The following is a 20,629-nucleotide window of genomic DNA, read 5'->3' as shown; positions in this document are numbered from 1 at the left end:
CAGCTGTAAGGGAGGGATTTTTGTGCGCCGATTTACTCCCATCCAAGGGAACAGCCTTTTCTGGAATCAGTGTTTCCCTGAGCAGACATTTCAAAGCACAAGGCAGAGGAGACAGAGCTTTCCCCAGCCATGCTTGGCTGTCTCTCTTGCCATCACCCCCACCAGGCAGGGCTGGTGTGACCTGCGAGGCCATTCAGCAACGGGAAGCAGAGTCTGGGCACACTGCAGAGGATCTCCAACACCCTCACGTGTAAGATGGGACCCCAGCACACAAAAGGATCAACCAGAGACAAGCGGTGCTTAGAGGGAAAAAAAGTCTAAAATTCTACCATAATTTAGGAACTTCAGATGTGTCCTTGGCTTTGAAGAGAGATGATAGCCCAGCAGGATTTGCGTAGAGCCACCATGAGAGGTGAGAACAGGTTCTAAATACAATCCTACATGACTGAATTTTAAGCACTCCAGTGGGATCTTTCTGGCATTACAGTGACAATCTTGGCATCATCACTCCCACAGTTGTCTGCAATTAACAGTTGCCACATTCAAGCCTCCTTGTGTTCATTAATGTCCATGTCCTGCCTGACACCCCACCAAGGTGGAAAATGAGGCAGCAGAGCAGGCTACGAGGTGTTCTGGGAGAGGAACCTCAGTCACTCCTGCCTCATCATCTCTAACCACCACTAATTTTCTCTCTAGTCTCAATAATGCCTTTTCCCCTTGCTCTGGTTTTCTCTGAGAGCACTGTTAGTGCCAGCAGAAACAACAGCAGTAGGTGACACAGCAAAGTCATTCTGGCACCTTTTTACACCCTGATCGACATGGCATGAGGTAGCAGCACTTCCCCACTCTGCAGTCAAAATATTTAGTACCTTCAGATGGAAATTAAAAGTTTAAATCTACAAAGAAAACCCCAAGAGGGTGAGAGGTTGCTGTTATGATTCACTGTGTACATCAGGAAAGGGAAAGAGCAGAACCTGATCCGGTATCACATGCAAAGCACAGGAGCAGCTTCAACAACATGAGAACAGTCCAGGGGAGCGTCTGCAGAAGCGCATTCCAGACACAAGATGTTTCAAGGGTGGTTTCCATTCTTGTCCATTGCCTATTCCAGGCCTGTGTCAGGAACAGTGTGGCCAGCAGGAGCAGGGAGGTCATTCTTGCCCTGTTCTTGGCACTACTGAGGCTGCATCTTGAGTGCTGTGTCCAGTTCTGGGCCCCTCAGTTTAGGAAGGACATTGAGATGCTTGAGTGTGTCCAGAGGAGGGCAACAAGGCTGGTGAGGGGCTTGGAACACAAGCCATATGAAGAACGGCTGAGGGAGCTGGGGTTGTTCAGCCTGGAGAAAAGGAGACTCAGAGGTGACCTCATCACTCTTTACAACCTCCTGAAAGGTGGCTGTGCTCAGGTGGCGTTGGTCTCTTTCTCCAGGCAGCAACTGACAGAACAAGAGGACACAGTCTTAAGCTGTGCCAAGGGAAATATAAGTTGGATATTAGGAAAAAATTTTCTGTGGGAAGAGTGATGAAGTATTGAAATCATCTGCCTGGGGAGGTGGTGCAGTCACCATCCCTGGATGTGTTTAAAGAAAGATTGGATGTGGCACTCAGTGCCATGGTTTAATTGAGGTGTTAGGGCTGGGTTGGACTCAATGTCCTTCCAACCTTTTGATTCTGTGATTCTTAGGTACAGCTTTAGTCCCAACCAGCCCAGAAACCTTGGCAGAAATGGAAGAGGGATTGTCCAGTTGACAGACTGGTGGTCTGACTCCACTCGTTCCCCCCAGCCCAGTGGAAGCTTCATGTTAAACACAGAATTGCTTCAGTTCTTCACTAGATCATCTTGACTCATTGACAGCTGAATAATTCATTTGGTGGTAAGAACCAGGAGCAAAGTCCCAGAATCACTGAGGTCAGAAGGGTGCTCTGTAGATCATCCAGCACAAATGTCCTGCTCAGAGCAGGGTCACAGAGGGCAGATGACTCAGGATCATGTCCAGTCAGATTGTATCTCCAAGGGTAGAAACACTACTACTGCTCTGGACAGCCTGTTCCCACGTCTGACCACCCTCTCAGTGAGGTTTTTCATCTCTTTAAATACAACTTCTTGCATTTCAGTTTGTGTCTTTTGACAGGATCTGCCTCTGAGGCTTCCTCTTTCCAGGCCAAACAACCCCAGCCCTCTTAGCCTCTTCCTCACACACTAAACACTCCAACCCCTCAATCTTGACCTCCTTGGACTCACTCCTCTATACCCACATCTCCTGTACACTGGGATGCCAGTGCCGGACACAGCACCTCAGATTTGTCCCCCCAGTTCTGAGTGGAGGGGAAGGATCACCTCTTCCCCTGCTGGCACTGCTCTGCCCAAAGCAGCCCAGGGTGCCAGGTGCCTTCTTTGCCATGAGGGCACATGGCTGGCTCTTGGACAGCCTGGTGTCCATCAGGGTCTCCAAGCACTTCCTGTGCACAGCTGCTGCAGCTGGGAAAGCACCTGGACAGTACCAGTGCCAGGGGTTGCTCCTCCTCCAGGACAGGACTTTGTAATTCCCCCTGTTGAACTCCACCAGGCTCCCATTGGCCCATTTCTCCAGCCTGTCCAGGTCCCTCTGGATGACAGCACAACCCTCTGAGGTATCAGCCACTCCTCCCAGTTTTGCATTGCCTTCAGCAGAAGGATACTGACTAATGTTTTTACTTATGTAAAAAGAGAGAATATTAATTTTTTTCACAGTTTTCACCAAATATACGATCTTATATGATCCCACAAAGCTGTACCTGAAGCCTGCAGATATATTAACTGAAATACACATGTACATGACCAGCTCATAGCTTAAAGACCTCAGATCCAACAGCCAATCTCCTGCAACCATGCTGGAAAAGGGAGAGGGCTATAGGAAGACAATGATACGTATCCTATCCCGTCATTCCTTCCTTCTTTTATTTTATTGGTAAATAAAAATTATATCATTAAAAACCAGCAGCTGCAACTCAGAGAGGCCAATATCGTCTACGGATGACTCATCCTCTTGTGGGTTTTTTTTGGGGATTTGTTTCTGAGGAAATGAAAACACACCAGTGCCTTTCCCTCTGCTTCCTTACAGAACACATTCCTTGCTCTCCTGCTTGGATGCTGGTGTGCATCTCTGTGGATCCCCTCTCTGTCAGGCCACAGGGGCTGCCTGATTTTTGGGATCCTGTGCACAGTGAGAATCCAAAGGAAGCAAAAGGGTGTCGTATCACACCTGCCTCTGTCCTGGGTGAGGCAGAAATGAGAAGGATGAAAATACCCCTGAGACAGGCAGGGACTGAAACGAGAGAGGCAGAGAAATGAAAGAGAGCACGGCCCAGGACAAGAAGAAGCCACATGGTGTGCTGTGGCCAAGGGGTGATGGCCAAGTGACAGCTGAGTTTTAGTGGAGGACTACTGGGCACACACAACACTGTATTACATGGCTCAGCAAGATTATGAGAAACTGAAATACAGAAGTCAAGGTGTCCCAGTTCCTACCCTTTTTTTGAGGGGATGCTGGCATTTCACAGCTTTTCCCTGCTGGAAGGAGCTGTCTGCCCTGGAGGTTCTCCTGCACTCTAGCACAGCTTTTGATGTGCTTCAGGCTGAGTCCTGGTGTCCCAGAGCTGACTCAGGCTTGGCCCACTGCACTCTGCATACCAGCCATGAAAGGAGCTGATCCCCACTGCTGGCAGATGCTGAGCTTTTCTGATGTTCCATATTTTTAAGTGCTTTGGGGACTTCTGCTCTAAAATGCTTCCCTTTAATTTCCATTTAATTTCCTTAAAATTGTCACCGGAGCTGTTGATATCTCTGACGTGTGTCAAATGCATCCTGTTCTCTGCTGTCTCTTTCTCCCCCACTATGCAGTACGCATAAAGATATAAAAAAATATTTTCGGCTCAGCACTTCACTACCTCCTCCACACTTTCCTCAGCATTCAGTCTCTCTTTTTTTTTTTTTTTTTAATTTAAAAACCCTAACACAGTGCACCCAATTGAACATATAATTGTTTCAAGTAGAGTTTCCCCAGAGAATAATATAATCTCAAGCTGTCTCCTTTAGGCAACGTATAATCATGCAATCTACTGGCTCTTTGTTTCTCTTTTTTCTTCCTTCCTTTTCTTTTTTTTTTTTCCCAACCTCCCAAATGCTTGTAATAAGCTTTCCACCTTGTCTAGACGTTTCTGACATACGCTGCATTTACCTCATCTTCAGCTGCTGCAGCCGGGACACGCGGAAGCTCTCCTCCTTCCAAAACTCCATCCTGGATCTCAACACCCCGCACCTGACAAGTCCTTATTCCAGCTGTTCCTTTGCCAGTGCTATTTCTACCCCTTGTAGAAAGCTGTATATTTCCAGCTGTTTATTTCACCTTGTGGAGGGTTGGCTGTTTATTTTTTTTAATCTTACAACTGATACTTGATTTGGGTGAAGGTCCTATTTTAATGGGAAAATATTTGCAGTGATTGAAATTGGCCATGTTTGATGAAGAATATTCTTGCTGGCAATCTGAAATATTGCTGCAGCTCTCAGTGGGAATTCTGGGGGAACTTCTGGTCAGCTGCAGATCCTATGGAGCTGCATTTCTTCGCGCCTTCAAACTACCATCAAGAATCCTGGGCAGCACACTAGCACTAGAAAAGCTCCATTTTCCATAGGCAAACGGCCCTGTCTTCCCTCTACCCCAGTTTGGATAAGTCCAGACCTTCAGCTCATGCGAACAGAAATTAAGTTTTCTCTGACTTGGGCAGGAAACTCCTTCGAAGTGCACGGCTTCCATGAGGGCACAGAAAGTAAAATTATTTGCAATCGTGTATTTGAAATGTGTAAACAAAATTACCTTGGAGTGAGCTCACATCCCTCCAGATCTTGCTTTCACCCACAATCTAGCAAATATGTTCCCTGGCAGGAATGTATGCTGAGACAATGGATCGCATTGTTCAGCCCTTTGTTCAAGGTAACATTGAAATACGTAGTGGTGAGTATTTACCTCTCCAACCTGGTCATCGGAACTACCCTCATCCCCTTGGAGATTAGGAACATACCACATACCTGCTGTGTCCAAACATCGAAACTGAATCCAAGCAACAGCTTTGGAGATCGTGTTTGCACACCCTGAGAAGTCCCAAGAGCCTGCGCCAACACCCACCTCACAGAGCAACTGCAAAGCCCTGGGGCACTCCAGGGTGGTGGAGAAATGAGGAAATAGCTTGAAATTGATAGGGACCCATCCAGGTTCCCTCACAGGTAATGTCCTACGTTTACACAGGCACTTGTCATATTTTTGAACTTCCGCAGGCCAGCTGACCCAAGAATTCCTACATTTCCCTCACAACCTGCTTCTTCCTGGCTTTCCAGGCTCTTGTTCCACCAGAAGGAGTTATCCCTAGTGACACTGAGACACGTTTAAAGCATCACATCCAGATCCTTCCCAACTTTCTTCCATTACCCCAGTCTGATTGGTGTTAATGTTACATTCTTCATGCATTTCTTTACTGAGAGGGTAGTCAAACATTGAAACAGGATTCCCAGTGGACAGTTAATTCCCCAAGGCTGTCAGTGTTTAAGAGGCATTTGGACAAAGCATGTAGCAATACACTTTAACTTTTGGTCAGCCCTGAATGAGTCAGGCCATTGGAACGACACAACCATTGTCGGTCTCTTCCGAATGAAATAGTCTATTCTGCTTTACCATGTGTTTCCTAGTTTAGCCAGCCACTGACACTTGCAATCCTTTCCCAAATTTGCATGGCAGCCCCTGCAAAAGTAACAATCCCAAATATTCCAAATGCATGTGCAAGAAATCTAAAAGCAATGGTTAGCTGCTTTTTCAAACATATGTTTTTGTTTCTCTATTTCCCTTTGAATTTCAGAAACTTCAAGGACTGCATTTACCAGGTTGTTTCAGAAACTACCACGTGGCTGCTGAAAAGAGACATGTCCTTGATCCAGGAGCTGGGTTTTCAAAGAAACTCCATGTAATGTTTCAACAGACTGCTGTAACCCTGATACATATCTCATTTGCAGCACTTGTACAGAAATTAATCATTCCTAGATAATGATTTGTGGGATTCTGAAGTAGCTGTGAGAGAACAGCAGGCTGCACTTCTATGTCTGTCACTCCACTTCCAGGTGACACCAACAATGTGCCCTGCTCCCCAAAGTGCAGAGCTGAGTACGCCAGACAGCCCCAGGAGCCAGGAGAGCTTCCCTCTTGACTTGCCCATTGATTCCTTCATCAATTCCCAGGAAATCACCAGAAATTATTCATTCTATCCCTCACAGAATGGGCTGTGAGGGTTGCTCCTAGAGGGGAGCAGCAGCTCCCTGTGACCTGTGTCTGGGACTCAAACACCATCCCATTACTCCTTGTTAGCTGGGTTGTCTTCATGGCAGGACCACAACACTGATAACAGCCAAGCAAACATCTGCAATTCCATACATGTGTGGTAAAGGGAAACTGACTAAAGCTCTTCTCCCCATTTAGATACCATAGGGAGGTCACAAAACAATATGAGCTCTTGGTGCTGATCTTTCTTTTGGCAAACATCAGCTGGAATTACATCTAAGGCTGGAGGGTCTCCACTTGCTCCTTACTTTGGTAAAATATCTGTGAAGGATCTTTCACTGGATCCCTCCCCTGTCACCCCAGGTGGAAAGCCACAGGGTTGTATCCTGGTTAATAGGAAAGCTAGGCCTGTAGCTCAGTTATTCCCTGGTGTTCCAGCTGCATCCTTCCCTGGAGCTGAGCAGGGGCTGCTCTGCGGCCGTCATCTGCTGCTATCAGTCTACCTGCAATGACCAGTGCCTGGCCACAATGTGTGGCAGCAGTGCCCTGGGTCACTACAGTGCCTTAGAAAATGGTTTCGCTTCCTAATGTTGTGTGAATGTTCCTTCTCCACTGGCAGCACCAACCCACCTGAACGTTAATGAGAAACTAACGAAGAGAGCCAGGCTAATGCAAAACGGTAATGAAGATTAATCTCTCCCCAGAGCGGAGGCTGACAGAGACCTAGTGCACCACAACGGCATTTAGAGGGTCAAAAGTGGGTCAATGAAAGCTAATTAATAGCAATTCTCTCTCTTATTCTTAATTACAAAGTGGTGTGTAGGGATTTCAAATAAGCTGCTTGTTCCATTCTAGATGCTGAATTCCCAAACTGGGAACCACGAGCCATGCAGGAATATGATGGCATATCTGGGCATAGATCTCTCCACTGGGAAACAAGCAGAGACTGGGCAGGCTGGGCTTCATCCCCTGATAGCAACCAGAAGTTTTCATTTTGGAAGATGCTCTGGATGACTTTGTGTAACACAGCACAGGACCTCAGTAGGGTCCTGCCTTCTTACTAGGGCAACAAAGGATGCCTGAGCAGGAATTTCAGGTCAGGCTGCAGTTTCTCCTCTACAATAAGCTCCTGACACCCTCCAGCAGCCTTTGGAGCCAGTAATCCTTCAGCACAATCCCCTGATGCACAGCCTCACCAAGGGAGGTGAGATTTGTACATGGCTTCCAGGCATGGCCTTAACAAGTCTGTCAGAGCGTGTCATCAAGGGCTGTCACCTACAGGCACATTATTACTGGGCTGAAAAGCTCCTGAGCACAGAAGCAGCATGGGAAGACCCTGCAGCTCTGGGAAGCCTTTGTAATTTGGGAATTTGACTGAGTTCCCAAGCCTGTTTCTCACTTCTTCTGTGGCCTTCTCTCACTTCAACCCCCTCGCCTTGGCTCCTGGCCCACCAGAACCATACAAAGAGCCTTTGGTGACAGACAGTGAAACCTCCCAGGTAATGCTCCTGCCTCTGCTGCTTGTGTGTCTGCACTGCCTCGTGCAACAGCTTTTGCCAGGCCTTCAAGACATGACCATCATACCCACGTGAGGGAGATGCTTCCATTCCTCCTTTGCCTGCCCTGGGTAAACCCACACAAAGAGGGAAAAATAGCCATCAGATCCCCAGAGCCACCCTGTGCTGGGAGGCTGAACTGGAGAAGAAAGCACCAAGGTTGAGCCATAAAGCAGCACTTAGGATTCCTGTCTTGCCTGGCTGGAGCCCAAGTGGAAGCAAATCCTCTGCAGGCAGGGCTGTCCTGCCAGCTCCGTGATCTCACGGAGGGAAAACACGCTGGGACTAAAGAAAAATCAATGACTTTGCACATGACTTTGCAAGTCTGCATTCAGAGAGGTGACTGGCACTGAAATTGCCCTACTTACCACAAAAAGCAGTGACAGTGCCACCACCACAGCAGGGGACAGAGACCAGGCCTTGTTTCAGCCCTTGTGTTGTAATTGGAGCAAGCTGTGCTGCCAGCAACAGGATCCTTTGCAAGACCAGAGCTACATCTCCCACAATGCTTTCAAAGGTGAGACAGCTGCATTTAACTCTTGTCTTGTTGACATCCACAGCACCAGTCCGTGCACACTGCCCAAGGGAGCACAGAAGTGAAGCAATGGACTGCAAAGATTCCCAGTGGTTCTGCAGTCAGGGACACCGCAGCACCTCTGCTGGAACAGCAGTGTCTGGGTGAACATTCCACCTTGGAGAAACATGCAGCTTTACTGCTGGATGAACAAGAGTCATTTCACACATCAACACAGCAAACAGAAACCGTCCTGAGCCTGTCTGACCTCTCACATGGTGAGCGTCTCATGTCCCTCTGCTCCAGTGTGAGCAGAGACTGAAGTGGGCATAATCAGGGGCTGGTTCAGGCTGTAGGTCTGTGTCTAGAGGGAATCTGTGCCTCTTGCTAGGAATGTGCTGCCCAGGCACAGGTTCCATGCTGCTTTCATTTAAATATTTAATGAAAGTTACTTAGGTATTCTGCTAAGCTAAGTATTTAAAGGAAGTACATACCCACCTCCCAGTGATAGCAGAAGGACTTAGGCACCCAATTCTGATGGGCCCCTTTGAAAACCCTGGATTTCAATGCCCAAAGGTCTGCTCTGAATAGCCAGATCATTGCCCATATCATGTGCATGCTCTTAAATGATTGGCAGAGGAGCTACCTTACACTGATTCACCTTCTTCTGACTCAGTCATTTTATTTGCACTGCTTCCAGCACCAGGAATTGAAACAATGATACATGTTTTCCGTGCACAAGAGAGTTCATAAACACCACGAATGCACAACTTCATGTCCAGCCATGCCAGGCTCCCCTAACTTCTCAGCCAAATTAAACTAAACACATCTGTTCTGAACTGTAGGCATGCTGAACCAAGTCTAAAGAAATGTTATTCCTTTTTCCACATTTTAAGGCACATTCCTGCAATGTGAAGGCTGCCAGGCTCAAAGACAAAGCATTTCCTCTTTACTACAGAACTAGTCCCTCCTGGCTGGTCTTGGCTTGTGGTTCCACACTGGGAAGGAGGGAATGCTGAGAGGGCTGAAAGAGCTCTCCTGGTGCTTTTCTAGTTTTGGGTTTACAATAGCCCAGCAGCTGGTGCCAGCCGTGACACAGCTGTGCCCCAGCACAGAATCCAACAGCTCCCGGCAAGGTCCACACGAGCCACACCCAGCTGCGACTCTGAGCCCCTGAGCTCCTTCCTTCCCTCCAAACTTCAGCCTGCTGACCTAATCCCCCAGAGCCCAGGAGGGGACACCTTCCTCCAACACTTGTGTACCTCTGCAGGGATGTCTGGCCAAATAAAAGCCAGCAGAGGGTTGGCTTCACCTTCTAAATCCAGCTGTCAACTTAGGTGTATTTCTAGACTTGTGCTAGGCAGCGGAGGGACCCCAAAGCCACTGAAATTGCAGGATCGCATCATAGCAGCCAAAGTACTGGGACAGTAACAAATTCGGCTACATTTGAACTAAAGCATTTTTCTCAGGATACATCAACACCATGTCTGACCACTTCCTGAGATGAACCAATGGAGATAAAACTGCTAATTTGAGTCTCAATGTCCTTGGATTTAGCTGAGCACAGAGTTAGGGAAACTTCTCCCAGAGCCTGACTCTGATTCACTCTTCAAACTCTGAATCCCTTGGTTTTAGCTCAGCCACCAACTCCAGCTAAGAGCAAAATGAGCATGTGTAGTTCCCCCAGGGAAATACTCACCAGCTGCCTTCCCACAAGAGAGGAACTGAGCTTGCTCCAGCTGTGCCAGCTCTGTGGGAGCAGCGGGTGGCAGGGACAAAGAACAGCTAGCTCCAGGACAGGATGGCTTTTTGGGTTTTAACTTGTTTAATTTCCAGGCTGAAGGGAGACCTTCAGACTTGGTAAAATTCAAGGGGATTTGAGCTCTGCATTGGGCCTCTTGGGCACGTTAGCCCTTACAGCAGGCAGTTTAACTGGGAAAGGAAGGAGGGTTTGGTGCTAAACAGATCACTCTTCCTTGAGCAATGGCAGCAGAAGGCTGGGCAGGGATAGGTTCCATACAAGCCAAATCCAGGAGCAGATCAGAACCATAAAGAGGTTCAACTCAAGACAAGCTCTGTCAAAACTGTTCCACAACTGCTCTGTCTCCAGCTCCCGCTGTCTTGTATTTTCTGCAGTCTTTACAAGCAATTGGATGGTCACAGCTGGGAGCTGAAGAGAAGCTGCTTAAATTCTCCAAGCCCTGGCTTTGGGTGGAAGGATTCACTGAAGCTATAAACATCTCTTCAGCAGCACATGCAGGCAGTATGGTCTGCTTGTTGCTGTGGTGTTGTAGGAGTCTGGGAGCATCTTGGCTGGCTTCCAGCCAGGGCTCTATAATCTGTTCTAACATCACAGATTCACTTTGGAGATTTTCACTAGCTGAGCTCTGCTAGAGGAATGCAATGTGGCCACCAACCTGACATGAAGATCAGATCAACCCTGATTATTGAGGGGTTTTCTGGACCACCCCCACTAAGGATCTTGTGGATCTCACCTCTGGAGCTGAAACAAATCTGCTTTGTCTTTAAGAAAGGGGCAGTGCTAAACAGACTACTTTTGTGATCCAGTTGCATTCCAGAGACTCAGCTCCTCTAAAAATTAGGACCATTAGGAAAGACTCTGCAAATAGCCTTTGTCACATTAAAAGCTGAGCACTAAGCCAGGCTCTAAGAACAGAAGGCCAAATTGTGCCATGCCTGTCCCAGCTCTGCAGTCAGGTAACCAGGGAGACTGCGCTGCTGAGCAGGAACAGTGGTGGTGTGAGGCTGGGATGGAAAACAGCGCCTTTAGCAGCTCTCGGCAACGTGGTCAGCACTGCAGCTCTTGGGAGAGGCTCAGCAGAGGGGCCAAGGCTTGGAACTCTGCTGCAGGGTTGGTGCTGAACTCTCCATGGAGCCCTCTCAGGTGTCAGGCCCTGGTCAGAGCAGGTCACAGCAAGGAAGCGAGGACAGAGGTAGGTCCATGATTTGTGACCAAGCTCTGACTTTATTGCCAGGACCCAAAAACCACTCAGCTGTGCCCACAGCACTGCACTATCCCCTGTGTTAGGGCTGAACCCCAGCTCTCTGCTGGGTTCAGTGCTGAGTTGATCACTCTCCAGCCACCAACTCTCGGTGCTCTTCAGCCAAAAAATTAATGAGACAGTTTGTGTCCCTGCAATACCCACAGAGGCACAGCCCATGGCCAGACATGGCTGACTGTGTGGGGGTGACCTTGAGTCCCTACAGCTCTCCGCTTGGCTCTGCAATAACAAACATCCCCCAAACCATTGCTGACTGCTCTGCTGGGTGCACAGATCAGAGCAGATCTGAGCTGCGGCTCAGGCTAAGGTGAGCCATACCTCACAGGTGAGTTCTCAAGGTGGTTTGAAACTCTCTGCCTTCATTTCCTCAGCCTTCTAGGGGTCATTTCAGAGGAATTGTGAGGGGCAACAAATGCTTGTAAGATACATAATTGAATGGAATAAATAACAACCAGGATAAGTATTTAAACTGACTAAAAGCTATCCAAGCTGAAGAGAATTAAAAATACATGAAACCCAGCTACAAGCGTAATGAAAAATTGCTTCACAACTGTTCCTAAATCATCTTTAAAATATATTTTTAGAAACACTTTTAAAATTACAGATTTTTTAAAAAAATAAAAATGCTAAGAAAAAGGAAATAAAATAGGGCCTTTTAAGGATTAATTTAAGCTCTACATGGAAAAAAAACTCTGGGCTCCTACTTCCCTCCAGTAAGGATTGTAAGAAATCCCTCACCACTTTTTTGCCCATTTGAGCAGGTTTCTCTCTCCCTGTGCCTCCTGGACACTGTGTGCTCTTCCAATACTAAGGACAGCCAAATGCAATTTAGCCAAATTCACACCTTTCACTCCGTAATCTGCGATCTCTGCGTCAGCCTTCTGCGTGGGGACGGCGGGCCACGAAAGGTGAAATGCACCATTTGGTAATAGACTCTCCCTTTTCTGGGCTTCCTTCAGATTTTTATTCTCCTCACAGTGGTAGCTCCCAGCCTGAAACCCCAATGACACAGTGAGCACACGGCACCTCTGGGTCAGGACATGGCTGGAGCTCTTTGTAGGCACAAAAGCCTCTGTTTAGCACAAATCCAACTTTAAATGCAAAAGCGGGTTCTTAAATAAAAAAATAAAAAAAATAGCAGCAAGCCATCAAGGTAGCAGACTGTGTGATGGATATTAGCCATGCACTTAAGTGTCCTGCTGAATCAGGGCCATGGCCTATCGATTACAACGCTGCATTAATGACGTAATTTTCTCAGAAATGATGATGGAGCCTGGATCTTGGCCAAGGTTATCCAACACATAACGGCAACAACGGTCCCAACAACAGCCCGTGGATCTGCCCCCGTGGCCACTGGCCTGACAACACACCTTTACACGCCCTGGGGGTCAGCACGGTGGGTCCCTAGGGCTGGCAGCACCTTGTCTTGCCAGGGGCAGATCTGAGCAGGGGAGATTTGTGCTGATTGCAGGTGGGCTGTGCAGGGTTTAACCCAGCAGGCAGCTAAGCACCACACAGCTGTTCACTCACTCCCCCCACAGTGGGATGGGGGAGAGAATTAGGGAAAAAAGTCATTCCCCCTTGTTCTGTCACTACATGCTCCTGTAAAATTGCCCCTCCATCTTCCTTATTGTCAACATTATTCTCCTCCTAATTCCAAATCACTGGACAAGACACTAGGAAGGAAATGAGCTCTACTCCAGCTGCAACCTGGACACGAGTCACTAAATGTGACCTAATTAATAAAAATTATCTAGCATTAATCAAGTAAAATCCATTAGCAATCACTCTAAGGGCTGTACAGAAATGTTGCAAAGGAAAGTCTCTTCAGGATCCAAACTCCAGCTCCAGCACCATCCCCACTGTCTGTACTTAACACACCAGTGCCTTAACATTCCAGGCCAGTTCCCCACATGGAGTGAATCTCCAGGCTGTAGTTTGGAGCCTGCCAAGCACCAGGCAGGGCTCTGCCCTCACTGTTGTTTGCAGCGCTGTGGACAGAAGGAGCAGCCATCATGCAGAAGATGCTGGGTTTTTTTCTGCAGTTCTCAGCTGCAAAGGGCTGATCCAAACTACAGGCACTGCCAGCTTGCTGTGTGGTCCCTATGCTCTCATCCCTTCGGCCAACCCCAGGAATGTACAGAGCCAGGACATACAAATTTCATCTCGTTCATCCTGAGCACCATCACACACAGCTAACGGGCTTTGTGGCCTCTTCATGTTCCTGGTGTGTGGTGCAAGCCTGAAGTCACAGCGGCTCATCCCGAGCCGGTCCTGGGAACACACTCCATGTGTTGGAGTACCTGTCCTGAAGCACCTGAGTCACACGCTGCTGCATCTACTCAAAGTACAAAAGAACTCCCCGCTCCTCCCTCTTGGATCTTCACCCCAAATTTTAAAGCCACACAGCTTTCTGTCACTCCAGCCTATTGCTGGGGCGGGGTTTCATTTGCAACGCACTGGGGACAGCAGTCTCACCCTCTTTCCCCAGGAGCAGCACGGATCTCCCCAGGAATTAACGCCAGAGATGCAGGCACGTGCAGGGACACAGCAGGATGCCAGCCATGCCCTGCTGGAAGCAACCAGCTTCCCATTCACATCTGGATTAAAGCTGGTTCACGCCCAGCTGCACCCGCAGGGCTGCCCTCGAGTTAATGGTGCAGGAGAGCGGTCGGGTGTGACTCCGAAGGAAGGGGAGAATGTGCTTCCAGCTCTTCCATAAGAGTTAATCATTAACACCTTTCATGGTCACAGAAGGTGCTGGCCTCCTTACAGCTCCCCTTATCAACCATAATTATTTCCTGATCGGCTCTCGGCCGACTACCTGGCAGACTCATGCACAACACCCCTGAATCACCTGACGGCATTTATTGCCCTATATTCCAAGCCAAATGGGTCTCTGCTGTGTCAGCTGCAATATTTACAGCAATACAGTTATTTCTCCCTTCCCATGCCCAAGCATAAAAGTTGTTCTGCCCCCTGCCTCGCCCTTTGCACTGTCCCTCTTTCTGTGACAAAGCAAAACAGAGCAGTCATCTACGTACCTCAGCACTCCTTTCTCCTTCCCCAAAAGCAACAGCTCCTCTTGCACACAGCCCAAGGGGGTACTGCTGCTTGCTCCTTAAGTCCACTTTAAGTTTTCAACCATTATAATTCTATTGATATTGCCTAAATGAATACATTTCTGTTTACATTTCTGTCTTTTCTTTTTTTTTTCCCCCCAACAGAGTAGCTCAATTCCATAGAGGATAGAGATGTAAATCCAAGAGAGACGTAAATGTGTCAGCCACATGGTGTGTTATTTGCCTCGCGAAGAGAGTTCAGAGTCACCAGCTTAAGTCTCTTTTCGAATAAAAATGGATGCCCTGACCAGCAAGGTTGGACTCAACAAATGAAGCCCAATATGAGTGGAATAGTGGAAATTGCCAAGAGTGGGACGATGGTTTGTATTTAGGTAAATAAAAGAAACTCAGATAAAAACAAAAGCTGGAAATGAGCCCTTACTGCAGCTGTGATGAACAAACCCATTCTCAGAATAAAGAAGAAGCTGTGTAGTCTGTAGGTAGCCCATGCCCATCTAATGCACATGTTGTCCAGGATTTCTATACCAAAACACATACAAAAGGGAACAGAGGTCTCCAGGCACAGAGGGGAAGAGTGGAGCAATGGGAACAAGGTAATTTACAATAAAATTATTTTTTTCAGTGAGACAATAGCACCTACAAAAAGTAATAAAAATGCAACAAAGGGGGATTTCATCTTCACTACCAAAGTTTAGGAAAAAAAAAAAAAAACAACATTTTTAGGGAAATTCAAGACCACAAAAGGAGCAGGGGATGTACAGAGAATAATCCCAGGGCCAGATAACATTGTTGTTACCAGCACCAGTGCCTCACACGTGGCTGATTCCACATGCAGGAGCTTACAAAGCCACTCTGAAACACTTGCTGTCTTACAGCTCAAACCAATGCTTCCTCTTTCTGCCTAGCACATCTTTCACATAACCCAGCCAGAAACTCAGGGAGTTCTCAAATATGACCAAGGATTTGGAAATGCTTTGGTCTGCTTGCCTTGATTGCTGGAGTCAGGCCTCCAAGCAAAGCTGACCAAGCAGATGTGCCCCATGTTCCAAGAGCATAAATAATACACTGGCAAAGCATAAAATCAAAATTGTTCAGGGCTTACCTGCACATGCAGTTCTCCACGCCGTGAGCACGCGGTGTTTCCTTCTGCTCTCAGTCATCTGTGATTTTGCTCAGGGTTGCTGCTGGGAGCGCTTTAAAAATTCCAGCTCAGGGTTCAGGAATGGTCCCAAACACATGTAGGATCTCAAAGGATCATTGAAAGGCTGAAGCAAATGAAGGTAAAGCCTTCCTTTTTTCAAAGGCACCATGAGAAAATGATCCTGTGGTTCACCTAAGTCACTTGTGGGGCAGAATGTCTCACTCCCTCTCTTAGTGAGGACAGACAAGGCACGAAGGAGAACAGATTGACCAGTGATTCTGCAGCTCCTTCCTCCATGTGGGAGGATCAGACAAGAAGAGGTGTCATAGGGATGAGACCAAGGTCTGTAGAGACAAAAAGGGCAGAAAGTTGGTTAAAGCAAAGGCGTTCAGTATTTCTCAAAAACACCTCCCACTGCCCCCTTCCCCCCGAAGAAAAAAAACCCTAAACCACCAGACCAAAACCTAAATCTAAAGCCACTGCAATCACAGGATGCACCAAGAAACATCAGGATGCTGGTGCCAACAGATGTGACCATGGGCCTGAGGTTATGGCAGAGGAGGGATCATACTCAAACAGTTTCTCCTACACGTTACTGGTTCCAGCCAGGGAGAAGTAAAGGGTTAAGGTGAGCCTCCGAGCAGAGCCAGTACAGATGTTCCAGTGATCATGGTCTCAGTTCTGGGTCACAAGCTGAGAGCTGATCTTGGAAAACAAGCCACGTTTCACCCCAAGCAACACTCAGACATGCAGCTCCTGGAAAATGCTCATTTGATTTCTTACAACCTTTTATTTCAGGCCCTCTTCCTGTTGCTTTCTTTTGGCTTGAGTCTTTCCAGCATTAAAAATACACCCAATTTTAACTCACTGTGAAATACACTGCAATAAGCAGCCCTGCAAGTGGATGTCAGCTGTCTGTCCACAAATAATCCCAAAGTCCCCCTTTACTGCTGCCTGTCCATGTGCCCTGACCCACAACTAAAGAGGTCTCTTCTAGAGCGAGCCCAGAGCTCATTCCCCACAGTGCCTTCTCTGCCAAGACAGCCCACACCAGTAGCTATTATGGAAGTCACTCACTGTGACATTATGTCCCTTCCATGGGGCACACAAGTCAAACCACTCCTGCAAGAGCCACTGGAGTGAGGGCATCACCAGGGAGCAGCACAGGGCTCGCTTCTCCCTGCAGAGCACGTCTGGCTCTTTCATATACGGGCACCAGAGTCTGACCTGATCACTGAACTATCTAATGCAACAAGCTCTCCGTAATCAGCAGCCCTGGAAATTAATAGCACCATTCTTTCCATCTTCAATTCAGTTTGAGAGACTTTAATCAAATCTGATGAGGAACAATGCAGCCAGTGATGAATTTATGCATGAAGCACGTTACCTGCACTGCAGTTACGCCTCGTGCCAATGCTCCTACAAGGCTGCTACCAGAGAGGCTTAAACAACTTCTAAGAGTACCTTGGCACTACCAGACCATGCAGGGCAAGACATGACTCTGTACTCTGAGTTGCTCTGTTCTTTTACTATAGTTCATCTCCCTGCTTAATTGTAGTATATGGTGTTGGACCTTCCCTGTAAAAGATCTAAAAAGGATGCTACTTCCTTGGCTTTTAGTGGATTTCTGTGCAAAGTTCCACCTCAAGGCAGAGTTAGGACCCTGGCCTTTAGCAAATACTTGTATCTTCTTGTTCAGGGCTTTCTGAGCTGTTTGGGACACATTCCCAAGGCTGCAGTTCCTGCTTCACTGCAGGCGTAGGTGGGAGCTCGCTGGCTTTTCCCAGCCTGGAGCCTGTGCCCGCCAGCCCCAGGGCACACAGGGCCCTTCACCCCCAGCAAGCTTCATCTTGCCCATCCACTGCTCAGCCTCGTTTAACCACAGTGAGGGAGGCAGGGGGGTTGTTTCCTGCCTCCTGAGAAGCATTTCATGGAACTGGAAAAGCTTTATTACTCTTTTTCTGAAGGAGGTTTTGGTTCTCAGGTAAGTTTTCTTTCCTAAAATCTAAGTCACATATACATCTCCCCCACAAGAACTCCCACAGTAGGGATGAAGGAAAAATTGGGTTTTGGTTAGCAAAACCTGTTCTCACACACATTCCTACCACCAAAAGTACTGAAAGGTCCTGATGGAAATAGCTGGGTTTGGAACACTCGTGGCTGTTGGAAACACCCAGCTTCCAAAGACCACAAAAAAAAAAAAAAAAAAAAAAAGAGAAGAGGCTTCTGAGTTGCTTTATGCTCTGAACCAAGCCAAGATCCAGAGTTGGTGACAGAATCACAGTAGAGCACAACTCACAGACCAGTGCAAAGCGCTACCCTCTGCTCACACGGGTGCCCCCAAGACCCTTCCCGGAGTTCTCTGCTCCCGTCTGCTGGAGCTGCAGCTCCCCAGCTGCTCCCTGTGCTGAGCTGCCAGGACGGCTCTCTCCCCGGAGGGGATCCCCGCTCCCGGCACGGCCAGATGCCAGCAGTCACATCCATAGCCCGTGACACAGGCAGGCTGTCAGCCCCGGTGACAGCTCCACCGTGACGGCTCCTGCAGCCAGAGCCCCGAGCGCAGCCAGAGCCGCTGAGCGCAGACACGGGGCTGCGCCTGCCTTTGCACCTCTGCAGTCACAGCCGTCACTTTCACATGGTTAAAGAGCTGTCACTACATCTTCTAGGCCTGGTTTTTTTCCATTTTCCCGTGTTTGGCTTTTTCTTTTCACACAAAAGCCGACCCATCTTTATTACTAACTATATACGTGCTCACATGCAAAGCCCTGGGACTGGACTACAGTTCCCAGAGGAGCGCACTGTAAGGCAAAAATGAGGAAACAAACTGTATTAATATGATTTCTGTTTTGCACAGGGGATCCACCCTCTCTTTCAAGACCATGCATTCAGTTAATGAGAAACAGGGTATTCCCACCCCTCGTGCACAATCCCCTTTTTATTTCATACGCAGTGAGGAATTAAGACATGAGACTTTCTCAACCACTTCCCACAGCCAGAGCTGTCTCTGGCTTTGACTTTGATAATCCAGCTTGACTGATCTTTCCCTGGCAGTGGCACTGGCTTCAGTACCCGAAGTGATGGATGGGCTTTACAGCCCAAACAGCCCTCAGCATAGCTGGTTGAAGAGAAGTGCCTAAAACCAGCAATTTATGCTTTCTCATGTTCCTAAGCCACAGGATGTCTACAGAGACCTTTTTTCTTTACTCGTGGCTTTGAAACAGGAGCAAAATAAAAAGGGTGAGACTCACAAGTAGCTGTGCTGCACCCATTGCAAGAGGAGAGTGAATTATATGACTGGGAAGCAGCAGCAGCTGCCCAAATTTTACATCATCCCAAATTCCTGATGACATTGGCTCATACACTGCTTCCTAGTTTCTCTCCTTTATCTGAATTTTAACCCAAGTCCCCTGGGCCAGATGTGACAGGAGTGAATGCTGTTGTCTTCAGGCAGAAAATGAAGGTAGGAGACAGGAGAAGACAAATAGCTCAGCTGCCACAAAAGACAGAGTGCATCAGTGCAGTCTCTGTGCATCCTGGAAAGATGAACAGGAGTAATTTTAGGCAGTTAGAGACATCGCAGTTGTCAGGTCACAGTTTCAGATAAACTCATATTCTGCCAAATCTTTCCCAAGTTATCTCTGCCATCAGAGGATCTGTGATCACTTGGGTAATGTAACAATGGCTGAAACTTTAAATGCAGTCAGATTGATAGGCCCCATTAAGATGCTCATCACAAGCTACTAAAAACCTACTGATTTATGGCTAGCAGCAGGAAAGTTTCCTTACAGGCAGTTATATTTTCCTTCTTCAGTTTTCAGAGCTGCTTTTGTAGTGGTTTCACTGTTTAAGCACTTAGAGTTTAATGAATACTCAGACAATTGTCTGATGTTAAGCTCCCTGGATGCCAGCGATGACTGAGGTTGAAGATAACTTAGAAAAGAGCCCAATTGCAAGTGATGAGCACCAAGACTCCTACTGATAAGCACAATTGCTTGGTGCCCTTCAGAGCTTAAATTCGTGACCAAGTTACTACAAAATGAATGCAAATGCACTTCAGATGACCTCAGCAACTTGCTGTGTGTACAATCTTAACCCTTAGCAAAGACAGAGGGAACCAAGTGACACAGACATGCATGGACATAGCAGCAAACATAGGGCAGAGCCAAGCTGAACACAGCCTCAAACACCCTTCAAAGTCAGAAACAAGGAAAAAAAAAAAATTAATTTGCTTCATCCACACTGGCAGTGTCCAGAGCAGGAACTGAGAGGGTAGTCCAAGATGTTTCTGTCTGACGCACACGTAATATGTGTTTAAGATCTTGGAGGTATAAACCTGTGTTGGCTCTCCTGGAGGTTAACAACCAGGAGATTCTGAGCACTAGCAGACAAGAAAACTAAGCTGTCTCAACACCTGAGAAATGTTGGGACTGATACACAGCTGTGTTTCATCAAGGAATGTGACTTCCAACATACTTTCTCATTATAAAAGCAGCAGGACTACATTTTTAGGAAGATGACAGTTTCAACATTTTTTTTGTGCTTGACTTTCCCAACTATCACACAACTACAGAGTAAACAGATGTACCAGGGTGAATTCGGGTAAAGAGTGACTCAGGATTTCTGAGGTATCACCAAGCGCAAACAAGACCTTTGAGATCAATTACTGGCTGCTTAAAGTAAAAGAGAACTGACAGATGCACTCAGTGTCACAGGGTAGTCATCTTTTTCTCTGCAGAGGTGATTTTTCCTGGAGATCAGGCTTATGAAAGTGGCAACTTCGCAAAAGTGATCTGCAGCCATTTCCTCATAATACATAAGGAAGGCAACTCCTATACGTGGTCACTCCACGTACCCCATTACCTCTGGGAACTGTCCTATTTCAGCTGGGAGAAAAGCCACCAACATACTGAGTTCCTACAAATTTTGAGAAAACTGGGAGGCAAATAGAGCAAGAAGTCTCGACTGGTGCCCTGCTAAGGGAAGAACTGATAAACTGAGCTTTCCTTGACAC

At 47.5% G+C, this 20,629-nt stretch overlaps 1 long non-coding RNA gene across 8 annotated transcripts in view; it reads right to left on the bottom strand.

The window, feature by feature from the left end:
• Window positions 1–20,629, bottom strand: part of LOC120758496 (uncharacterized) — a 201,240-nt gene that overhangs the window by 74,252 nt on the left and 106,359 nt on the right. For all 8 annotated transcript variants that reach the window (XR_009208270.1, XR_005702899.2, XR_005702898.1 and 5 more), the window contains one exon: window positions 15,580–15,962. This is a non-coding gene — a long non-coding RNA (uncharacterized LOC120758496). The remainder of the gene's footprint in view (window positions 1–15,579; window positions 15,963–20,629) is intronic.

This window comes from Hirundo rustica, chromosome 12, assembly GCF_015227805.2.
Source record: "Hirundo rustica isolate bHirRus1 chromosome 12, bHirRus1.pri.v3, whole genome shotgun sequence".
NCBI classification, from domain to species: Eukaryota; Metazoa; Chordata; class Aves; order Passeriformes; family Hirundinidae; genus Hirundo; species Hirundo rustica.
Note: the sequence above shows the minus strand (reverse complement) of the source record. Positions and strands in the feature narration are given on the sequence as shown.